The sequence below is a fragment of the Poromitra crassiceps genome (genome assembly GCF_964638095.1).
Source record: "Poromitra crassiceps genome assembly, chromosome: 21".
Taxonomy (NCBI): domain Eukaryota; kingdom Metazoa; phylum Chordata; class Actinopteri; order Beryciformes; family Melamphaidae; genus Poromitra; species Poromitra crassiceps.
The window spans coordinates 9,100,074-9,112,306 of NC_139638.1; the positions used below are offsets into that span (position 1 = coordinate 9,100,074).

At 45.9% G+C, this 12,233-nt stretch overlaps 1 pseudogene across 1 annotated transcript; it reads left to right on the forward strand.

Annotated features, from left to right (window-relative positions):
- The first annotated feature begins 8,421 nt into the window (after positions 1–8,421).
- Positions 8,422–10,045, forward strand: LOC310795491 (tripartite motif-containing protein 16-like; annotated as a pseudogene). The gene has a single exon. The product of its transcript is annotated as a tripartite motif-containing protein 16-like (transcript).
- Positions 10,046–12,233: the final 2,188 nt, after the last annotated feature.

Consider the following 12,233-nt stretch of genomic DNA (forward strand, 5'->3'; position numbering starts at 1 on the left):
TCTGTCCAGATATTTCCTGTTCCCTCCCCTTTCACAGATATGCCAAATGCCCAGGTCTGGTTTACATGCTAACATTTTTATTTTGATCGGATTCTGAAAAGGTTTAAACTACCCCTCTGCAACGGGGTTTGGTTTGGGCCTGTTTAATCTGATGGAGGTGTTTATATGGAGCATTTTTAATCTGTTTGGGTTTTTAAACCTATTATAATCTGATTATTAGGCTCCATGTAAAAAAAACGTGCCTAGTGAATATAAGCCCCCGAGGCTTTTCTAGGCCGGCCCGTTCTGGGTCCAGCAAAAACATGTAGTGTAAACCTGTAGGTTCTTCTCCCACAGTAGACAGACAGACGGCCTGTTTATCTCCACATCCGTCTTGTCTGCTTCTTGTTGGAAAGAGCATCCACGTTCAAAGCTTGCTACGGTGCAGAACACTTTCCATGTTTGCTTCCATCAGTGTGAAACCTTTTCATTGGGGTGCGTTTGATCCAGTCTGGTGTGTGTGTGTGTGTGCAGCATCAGAGAAGCAAAGAAACAGCAGATATGAGACAGTTATCAGCCCCATCAGGATTCACAATCATATTTTACATGTATACTGTACAAGTGCTTTGCCTGCAACAGTTGAGGACATAACATTGATGTCCTCAACTGTCATAAAGTCATGTCATAAAGAACCACGTTAGTACAGTAAATGCTGAAACGTCACTGAAGAGAGAGAGACAGAGACACACACTGTGGCGATCTGCCATTTCAAAACATCACTCCATTCATTCCTCTCTCTCACCCCCCCCCCCCCCCCCTGATACTACGTATTTCTCAATGGAAACACACACCCCTTGACACGCATCTCCTATCCACCCAATCACAAGTGGACATCTCCCTCACCTGTTTTCGTCCAATCCCCTCCTTACACATAACTATGGCGTAGCCTAACCTAAGATGGCGACAACTCACCAAGCAGGGGAAGAGGCAGAGACCGTCCCACAGTGACCGCGCTGGTTCACAATACCCTCGAGTTGAAAAGTCCGTGTATAGTAGCGTTGGTACCGCTCGTCCTACGCCAACACTGGATCAACGCATGCCAAGGGAAACCCATTCATAAAAGCACCGGCTTTCCAACTCCGTGCTACTGAGGAGGAAGTGATCCCGTGACAGGCTGAGGTAACCAGAGATCGTTTACATTGGGAAGAGGAGTTTTCTGGGGGGGCAACTGTCGTGTGGATTAAATTTGGGCTTTTTGAACTAATTACTTTACTTTTGATCATAAGGAGATTCCGGAGTGGAACTATTTTTGTTGGGGGATTTAAACTATTTTTGTTGCTGGTGTTGAACTGAACGTCTGCTTGCATTGCCTTGAACTGAACAGTCAATACAGCTTGTGCATATACGATCTTTGTGTGTTGTGGTGATTATTGCTGACAACTGCCTTCATTCTAACTGTATGGTTGCTTGTTTACGAATATTATGCTTTTCGTGGGTTCATGATATGATTTAGTATAATTGCATTTATTCTCATTTTGTGTATCCTTTGTGGGAGGTTTGACTCTGACTGATTTTACTCAGTCTAAAATATATGACAATATATATTGTCAGGCCTAAACCTGACTGGCACCCCGGCACTGAGTCAGACCGCTACATAAAAAATGGCACCCCAGAAATAGTGGAATCTCACAAAGCAAATTGTGTGCTCACCACTGAAATGTCACAACCCTGGCAAACAAAGTATGGAAAATAAACTGTTTTCTGACAAGGACAAGCATAAACCAAATGTGGATGAATGAGCATGTATTAAATGAACAGCAGCCAACAAGGAAATCAAAACCACACAACGGAATGTAAACATTTATTCAACACAAACCGATTGAAGGGAAAAACTGAAAAAAAATGAGTTTACTGGATCTGCTCTCTTGGGACCCATTGCCACCTGCTGGCCAGGAGAGCCGATTGCAACCACCTTTAACTCCCAGCAGTCAAGTAGGCACTGATCACGGAAGTTTGCCATCTGCTGGACAGGATGAGCAGGTGCAACTTTCTGTCCCCAGAAGCCAGGAAATCTCCAGCAGGCCCTCTGCTAGGCAACAGGAGAATCTTCATGGTGGACAAGGGATCAACACAAACCTAGCAGTACTAGACATGGAACTCACAGGTGACGCACTTCCTGCTTCTACAAGGTTGCAGTCACCAGATAATATCAACATACATCACACTTTGACAGAGCTGCGGAGAAGACAAGAGGAAATGGATGGTGCAATCCAACAGTACAGAACGGAACAGCAAACGAATCACCTGGAAATGCTGAACATCCTGTCAACTCATAAACAGGATATTACTGTGTTACATGAACAGGGAATGGACCAAATAAAAGATTTATTGAAACAAAGCACAGAATACATCACAACTCAGTTCACAAATACTCTGAAGTGGAGGCTCACTCATCATCATACAGAGATTTTGAAGGACATCAATAATGTCATGAGGCCAATGGTGGCAACAGTTACACATGTGCAGGATGAATTGTCAACAATCATTGGACAGTTACAGAGCATGGGTGAGGGAGTGAGTGCCCTCAATGTACAGACCATCCAAGCCCCACACCCTACATTGCAATCAACTGCAGTACAAACTTCCACCATTCCACCTCCTCGCCCACCACCTCCCTCTGTCAATCTACCTACCATACAACCAGTCATACAGGCTCGGCTGCGACTGCACTCCACCATGCAACCAGATGGTTCTCCGCAGTCCCTCCCATCTCTTGTCGGTTCCCCTATCCAGTGTGATCTGAGGGGAAGGTTTATGGGAAAAGCCCCTGTGAAAGTACAGTTTCCATGTTTTGGAAGAATGGGGGACTGCTCAGACCCCCTGATGTATTTGGAACAGTGTCACGATTATTTGGCATTAAATCCACTTAATGATGATGAACTTCTGGCTACATTGCGTAATGTCCTCTTCAGTACAGCGCGGGATTGGTGGGATGTTGTACGGCTAGAAACAACTACCTGGGCCGGGTTTGAGCATAAATTCTTATCTGCGTTCCTGTCTGAAGATTACATAGATGAATTGGAGGAACGAGTTCGATCCCGGGTACAAGGAGAGAAAGAGAGCATCCGTGAGTTTGCTTACATGTACCGATCACTCTGTCGTCGTTGGAGACCAGCCATCACAGAAGCAAAAGTCATCCAGCTCATTCTGAAGAATATTCGACCACAGCTTGCAAGCCAGTTGAGGAGCAGTGGAGTGATGACAGTGGATGGTCTGGTAAGGCTGGGTCAGCAGCTGGAAAAAGATCGTGAAAAGCAAATACAACAGGAACAACAGAAAAAATACACCAGTGCCACTAATCGGCCCCAGACTACACCGACACCCAGCCCGACAGCCTCCCAACCAACCCCTAGCCAACCTCCTAGCCAATCTTCCTACAAACCATCCTCAAACCCTTCTCAAGTCTACTGTTGGCGATGTAAAGACTCCCACCCACCCTATTCATGTCCCAACTACAAAGGCAACAGCTACAAGGGTAAAAAGTCAGCTTCCTCATCACAGCAGCAGCAGTCCTCGCCTGGGCCTTCTCCAAGTGGGAATTCTACAATGCATGTAATGTCTCACATTCAGCCAAGTCAAGCAGAGTTTCCTTTTACACCAACCAGACCTCTGCCACGCCAGTTATTTGTGACTTTGTCAATCGGGTCAGAGAGTGGGAGAGCTATGGTGGATACTGGCTCATCCTATACCCTGCTGAGTGAGGAGTTGTGGCTGGCTGTAAGGAAGCAAGGATTGGATTTACATCCCTGGTTGGGTAAACCCCTGTATTTGGCAGATGGAGGAGGAAGATGGCCGTTGGGATGGCAGGAAATAGCGCTGACCCTTGATGGACACACATGCACCATACCGGTTGTTGTCCTGTCATCAGAAGCTCTAGCCTATCCAGCTGTTCTAGGCCTGGACTTCATGTGTGTCATCGGTCTACAGATGGACATGCGTAACAACTGTTACTGGTTCAGCTCCGAGGACAAGCTCAAGTATTTGTTTGAAGAGGACACTGGGAATCATGCCAAATGGGGTCAGAAGGGACAGCTTTTCTTTTTCTCGGCTAGTGACCCCAGGGAGACAATTCCTTCTTCAATTGCCAGTGTCGACACAGAGCTGTTGTGCAAGGCGATACAGGGAGCAGAGTTGGATGCCATGGGCAAAGAACAATTATTTCAACAGTTGCAGGACAATGCCGACGTTTGTACCAGTAAATTGGGCCAGACGGGTGTTCTTACACACAAGATCTTCGTCACCCATGGCATACCATTGAAACAAAAAGCCTACCGGCTATCTCCACCAAAACTCAAGGTGATGAAGGAGCTCATTGATGAGATGCTTGAGGCTGATATAATTGAGCCATCATCGTCTGCTTGGGCATCCCCAGTGGTTCTTATTCCAAGAAAAGACAGGAAACCAAGGTTCTGCGTTAATTACATTAAGCTGAATGCAGTAACCTACACCGATGCATATCCCCTCCCCACCATACAAGAAATCCTGGATTCTCTCGCTGGCTCTGTTGTCTTCTCAAGTATTGACTTGAACAATGGTTATTGGCAGTGCAGGATGGACAGGGACAGCATCGACAAGACGGCCTTCACATGTCCATTCGGACTCTATCAATTTAAAGTCATGCCATTTGGTCTCAAGAATGCTCCAGCTACGTTTCAACGGCTGATGGAGGTCACACTGGGAGAGCTAAAAGGAAGTATCTGTTTTGTATATCTTGATGACATCATCATCTATTCTGCATCATGGGAGAAGCATTTTCTTGACATCCAAGCTGTCCTTAACAAATTGAGAGAGGCAATGCTAACAGTCAACATGAAGAAAAGCAACTTCTTCAAGACATCCCTCAAGTTTCTGGGTCATATTGTCTCTGAAGCTGGGATCCAGGTGGACCCGGAAAAGACCAAAGCTGTGGAGGAGTTCCCGGTGCCCACCAACCTGAAAGCTGTGCAAAGGTTCTTGGGGATGTCTGGCTGGTATCATCGCTTTGTCCCAAACTTCTCTGAGATTGCTGAACCCCTGAATGCACTCAAACGCAAAGGAGTCAAGTATCGGTGGACGACAGAATGTCAAAATTCCTTTGAGGTTCTCAAACAATACCTTGTGTCCTCGCCCATCCTGGGACATCCTAACTTTGAGCTGCCCTTCACAGTGTACACAGACGCAAGTGATGTCGGTCTTGGAGCAGTCCTCGTCCAGCAAACTGGATTAGGATCGGAAGAGGTCTTGGCATATGGCAGTAGGAGTCTAAACAAGGCAGAAAGGAACTACTCAACAACCGAAAAAGAATGCTTGGCAGTTGTGTGGGCACTGGAGAAGTGGAGGTACTACCTGGAGGCCAGATTCTTCACAGTTGTCACAGACCATTCTTCTCTTGTGTGGGTTTTCAAAACTCAAAAGCCCAGTGCAAGACTCACTCGATGGGTTCTTCGGTTGCAGGAGTTCTCATTTGCAGTGGAGTACCGGAAAGGGAAATATAACACCGTCCCTGATGCCTTGTCAAGAGCTCCATGTGATGCTACCACCGAACAATCATCAGCATTTGCAACCATGCTGTCAGTTCAGGCACAACCTGGGAGAGAGCTTCCCATCTCTGACGATGTGGTATGGAAGGCACAACAGGAAGACTTGGAGATCCAGAGGATATACCAGTCTGTGATGGAGGGGGGAGAAGTCTCGGTGAATGATGTTACCAAATACACCATTCTCGAGGACAAGGTCTACAGAGTCTTAAAGCTGCCCCACAAAACCATGTATCAAATCTACATACCTGCACAACTTCGACAACAACTTCTGCAGATGTTCCATGAAGACTCCATATCCGGCCACTTGGGTAGGTACAAAACCTACAAGAGAATGCAATCTCTGGTATACTGGCCTGGGATGAGTTTGGAAGTCAGGAACCATGTACAAAACTGCCAGGTGTGCCAAAGATACAAACCTGAAAGCCGTAAGGTTGCGGGCAAGTTGCAGCAGACGATTGTAGGAGGTCCTTGGGAGATGCTCGGCGTGGACTTCATGGGCCCTTTCCCCCGAAGCTCTAAGGGGAACATATATCTGTTAGTCTTTGTGGACTACTATACCCGTTGGGTGGAGCTCTTCCCTTTGAGAAAAGCCACAGCTGAAACAGTCTCTAGAATACTCACCGAAGAAATCTTGACCAGATGGGGAGTGCCTGATTACATTTTGTCCGACAGGGGCACTCAGTTCATCTCTTCTGTCTTCAAGGCTACCTGTGACACCTGGAACTTGAGGCAGAAGATGACTTCGGCGTACCATCCACAAACCAATCTGACTGAGAGGATCAATCGCACATTAAAAACCATGATTGCCTCTTATGTTGCAGACAATCACAAACACTGGGACAAGCACCTTGCCAACTTCCGCTTTGCCATCAACTCAGCCGTCCAGGAAACCACCGGTGTGACCCCTGCAGAGTTAAACCTGGGTAGGACACTCCGAGGCCCTCTGGACGTGTTACTACGGCCCTGGACTCCACCACCAGACTCTTCAGCCTATAAAAAAGTCACAGAGCTTCAGGAACTGAAGGAGTTTGTGCAGGTGAATCTCACCAAAGGCCGGACAAGACAAAAACGGAATTATGATAAGAATCGCAGAGACGTACAGCTTCACGATCAGGACAGAGTATGGGTACGCTCACATCCCTACTCAAAAGCGGAGAAATCCTTTGCAGCAAAGCTAGCACCCAAATGGCGTGGACCCTACAGAATAATTGACCAAGTAGGACCCGTGAACTATGATGTGGTGCTGGAGGATACCGGAGAGGATCGCAAAGTTGTGCACGTGTCACGACTCAAGCCCTGCTACCCCACTGGGCAGGAGATTGAGGACATGGAGCGACAACGAGTCCTGGATATTTTCAATGAGGAGAGTGACAGCGAGGATTTCCTGGGATTTCCAGCTGCATCACCAGACGAGCAGGGACATGACCTGTAGAAGAGAAACATTTAGAAAGTGACTGCCTAATCTCGGCTTTTTCTAAGGGGGGGAGAGTGTGGCGATCTGCCATTTCAAAACATCACTCCATTCATTCCTCTCTCTCACCCCCCCCCCCCCTCTGATACTACGTATTTCTCAATGGAAACACACACCCCTTGACACGCATCTCCTATCCACCCAATCACAAGTGGACATCTCCCTCACCTGTTTTCGTCCAATCCCCTCCTTACACATAACTATGGCGTAGCCTAACCTAAGATGGCGACAACTCACCAAGCAGGGGAAGAGGCAGAGACCGTCCCACAGTGACCGCGCTGGTTCAAAATACCCTCGTGCTGAAAAGTCCGTGTATAGTAGCGTTGGTACCGCTCGTCCTACGCCAACACTGGATCAACGCATGCCAAGGGAAACCCATTCATAAAAGCACCGGCTTTCCAACTCCGTGCTACTGAGGAGGAAGTGATCCCGTGACAGGCTGAGGTAACCAGAGATCGTTTACATTGGGAAGAGGAGTTTTCTGGGGGGGCAACTGTCGTGTGGATTAAATTTGGGCTTTTTGAACTAATTACTTTACTTTTGATCATAAGGAGATTCCGGAGTGGAACTATTTTTGTTGGGGGATTTAAACTATTTTTGTTGCTGGTGTTGAACTGAACGTCTGCTTGCATTGCCTTGAACTGAACAGTCAATACAGCTTGTGCATATACGATCTTTGTGTGTTGTGGTGATTATTGCTGACAACTGCCTTCATTCTAACTGTATGGTTGCTTGTTTACGAATATTATGCTTTTCGTGGGTTCATGATATGATTTAGTATAATTGCATTTATTCTCATTTTGTGTATCCTTTGTGGGAGGTTTGACTCTGACTGATTTTACTCAGTCTAAAATATATGACAATATATATTGTCAGGCCTAAACCTGACTGGCACCCCGGCACTGAGTCAGACCGCTACAACACGCAGGCACGCACGTGCGCACACACACACACACACACACACACACACACACACACACACACACACACACACACACACAGACAGGTAAGGACCCTTGGACTTTATACGTTGCTTTGGCAAAATTGTTCCTTCAACTTTCATGCCAATAAAGCCATTGAAATGAAAATAAAAAAAAGAGAGAGAGAGAGAGAATAGTTTTACTATTACATTTTCTACCAGCCACTTACTTTTGGTAGGTTTTGGAACTTTATTTTAAAATTAGGGGGAATAAGAGGAGAGAGATATTGATCCAAAGTTCAACTATTCTTTATCTCTGTCATAATCTTCACTTCATGTTATAAACAAGGGCTAAACACACTGTTCCTTTAAAACCACTCCTCTTCCTGGAACAAAACAAAGCCTGATAACCTGCACCCTTCTTCAGTTGAGGGACAGTGAAACTATCTGACTCACTGTCACTGAGAAGTGAAATGGCGCAGCAAGGAATTGAGATGTTCAGGGAAAAGCTCTGCTGTTCGATCTGTCTGGATCTACTGAAGGATCCGGTGACTATTCCCTGTGGGCACAGCTACTGCATGAGCTGTATTAAAAGCTTCTGGGACGAAGAGGATCAAAAGAAAATCTACAGCTGCCCCCAGTGCAGACAGACCTTCACACCGAGGCCTGTCCTGGGAAAAAACACCCATGTTAGCAGAGTTGGTGGAGGACCTGAGGAAGACAGGATTCCAAGCTGCACCTCCTGATGGCTGCGATGCTGGACCAGGAGATGTGGGCTGTGATTTCTGCACTGGGAGAAAGCTGAAAGCCCTCAAGTCCTGTCTGTTGTGTCTGGCGTCTTACTGTGAGCAGCACCTCCAGCCTCACTATGAATCCTCTACCTTTAAGAAACACAGGCTGGTGGAAGCCACCGTGAAGCTTCAGGAGAACATCTGCTCTCGTCATGACGAGGTGATGAAGATGTTCTGCCGTACTGATCAGCAGTGTATCTGTTATCTCTGCTCCGTGGATGAACATAAGGGACACGACACAGTCTCAGCTGCCACAGAAAGGACCAACAGGCAGAAAGAGCTCGGGGTGAGTCGGCAACAAATCCAGCAAACACTCCAGGACAGAGAGAAAGACGTGAAGGTGCTTCAGCAGGAGGTGGAGGCTATGAATCTCTCTGCTGATAAAGCAGTGACGGACAGTGAGAAGATCTTCACTGAGCTGGTCCGTCTCATTGAGAAGAGAAGCTTTGAAGTGAAGGAGCAGATCAGATCCCAGCAGAAAGAGGAAGCGAGTCGGGCTGAAGAACTTCAGGAGGAGCTGAAGCAGGAGATCTCTGAGCTGAGGAGGAAAGACGCTGAGCTGGAGCAGCTCTCACACACAGAGGATCACATCCACTTCCTCCACAGTTACCCCTCGCTGTCACGTCTCAGTCAATCTACAGACTCACCCAGGATCGATACCCGTCCTCTGTGTTACTTTGAGGATGTGACTGCAGCTGTGTCAGAGGTCAGAGATAAACTACAGGACGTTCTGACAGAGGCATGGCCTAAGATCTCACTGACAGTGACTCAAGTGGATGTTGTACTGCCACAACCAGAGCCCAAGACCAGAGCTGGCTTCTTACAATATTCACGTCAGATCACACTAGATCCAAACACAGCATTCACATGGCTGTTATTATCTGAGGGGAACAGAAAAGCAACATGCATGATGAGTGAAGAACAGTTATATCCTATTCACCCAGACAGATTCACTTACAGTCAGGTCCTGAGTAGAGAGGGTCTGACTGGACGTTGTTACTGGGAGGTGGAGTGGAGCGGGCGGGGAGTTGCAATAGCTGTTGCTTATAAGACTATTAGCAGAACAGGGACTGTAAGTAGTTTTGGATACAATGACAAGTCTTGGGAATTATATTATTGCGGCACTCTTTATACATTTGTACATAAAAGTATCAAAACTCCCATCCCAGGCCGTCTGCCCTCCAGAGTAGGAGTGTACCTGGATCACAGAGCAGGTATTCTGTCCTTCTACAGCGTCTCTGAAACCATGACTCTCCTCCACAGAGTCCAGACCACATTTACTCAGCCTCTCTATGCTGGACTTTAGCTTTATGGTGATGGAGACGCTGCTGAGTTGTGTAATCTGAACTAGACACAGTTATTAAAGCAGCAATGTGTGGTGTTCCTGCACTGCTCTTACAGGAGATCACCTGTCAATCAAACAGTGTGGGCGGGGCTTAGATTTGATGTTGCTGCAGTTTGAGTGTCCCTTCTCTCTGTCTGTTCAGTCATGGTGGCTATCACTGCTCATGCTAACGGGCTGTGCATCTTCACTGGCCTCACGATTCCATTCGATTATCATTTACCGGTCTTTGATTGATTCCACGATGCATCATGATGCATCTCAATGCATCCTCAATGTTCTATATTACTGCACATGGCTACCTTTTTATCAATTATTACAACAAGCAGTGGGATAAATATGAACTCCCCTTTTATTTAGAAAGTGCTTTACAAATCAGAATGTCAATGTCTTCACTGGCCTCACGATTCCATTCGATTATCATTTACCGGTCTTTGATTGATTCCACAAGTGCTTTACAAATCAGAATGTCAAAAATAAATGTTAAACATAAATGTCTTATCATTCAATTCAATTGTAAACTAAAATAAACTAGAAAAGTGCATTCAGTCAGCAGAGTGTAGCTCTCCGCCAGGCCCCGCTACGCCTAACCATGGCCAAACCGAACCACTTGCCGAGAACAAGGAAACATTAAACCGCCACATTGTTAAATTGAGTTTGGTGTACAACCAAGAGTGAACGGCACATATCATGTTTATAGCCTGTCTTACAGTAGCCAAAATAATAAAGATTTAAAAGCTTGTTCAGTTAAGGTTTGAGAAAGGGTTGGAAATCATTTAAAATAAAGCAACAGACTGCAGCCGCACCTAAAATCAATAACTTTATCGTAGGCTATATGATACTATATTTAAATGTCCGTTGATATATCCTGGTTTTCATTTGTGTGAAATGCAACGTAGAACTCTTTGCTTTATTATAGCTGAGTAGTTGTTAATAATTGTATTTTGTTCCCTGCTCTTTGTAGAAAAGTGAACTATGTAATCATTATTATTATAATCAATATGGTGAGGATTTGCTTTCCTCCACAGTGCTGACGTACTGTTTAACAGATTGATTGTGTGGATGAAGTGAATATTATGTACATGGAAAGATTGAACCAGAATCTTTCAGGTTTTAGTGAATTGATGTGTGATCAAAGTGAATGTTTGAAAAGATCAATAAAGTTTTTAATTCCAAGAATGAATAAAGTATTTATTCTGTATTAGTTTCAGGAAGTCTAGCAAAGCTGCTATAAATTATGAAGCTAATGACATTATAACTGAGTCGATTCTCTGCCTAAAACACAACAAAGTGCAGTCTTCATGTCTGTCTCCTAACTCATCTTGATTGCTTTTTGATGTGTGTGTGTGTATATATATATATATATATATATACATACTAGGCATCTTGCGCACTCGATCTCATCAGTGTCTTATGACATCACTGATGACATCATCGGCGACTTATGACATCACTGATGACATTATCAGTGATGTCACAATGCTGATGATGCCACTGATACACACATAATCTTTGCTTCATGACATGTTATAAACAAGGGCTAAACAAACACACACTGCCGCTTTAAAACCATTCCTCTTCCTGGAACGAAGCAAAGCCTGATAACTCCGCCTCCCTGGTCTCAAACACAGCCAGTTCCATTCTGTCCAGATATTTCCTGTTCCCTCCCCTTTCACAGATATGCCAAATGCCCAGGTCTGGTTTACATGCTAACATTTTTATTTTGATCGGATTCTGAAAAGGTTTAAACTACCCCTCTGCAACGGGGTTTGCTTTGGGCCTGTTTAATCTGATGGAGGTGTTTATATGGCGCATTTTTAATCTGTTTGGGGGCACGGTTTGGGGGCACGGTAGCTCAGTGGTAGAGCTGTCGCCTCGCAGTCAGAAGGTCCTGAGTTCGATTCTCGCCTGGGACACTGTGGGCGCTGTGGTTGTGTTCCCCCCCATATCTTCAGTGCCTACTGCCCAGGTGGGGTATCTCGTCGTAAGGGCCTTTCTGTCTGTGTGGAGTTTGCATGTTCTCCCCGTGCTCCCCCAGGGGGGTTCCTCCGTATATAACCCCCCCCCCCACTAAAAACATGCAGATCAGATCGTCATCGTCATCCGACCAGTGACGACAACATCCGAAGTCGGTCCCCGGGCGCTGTACGAG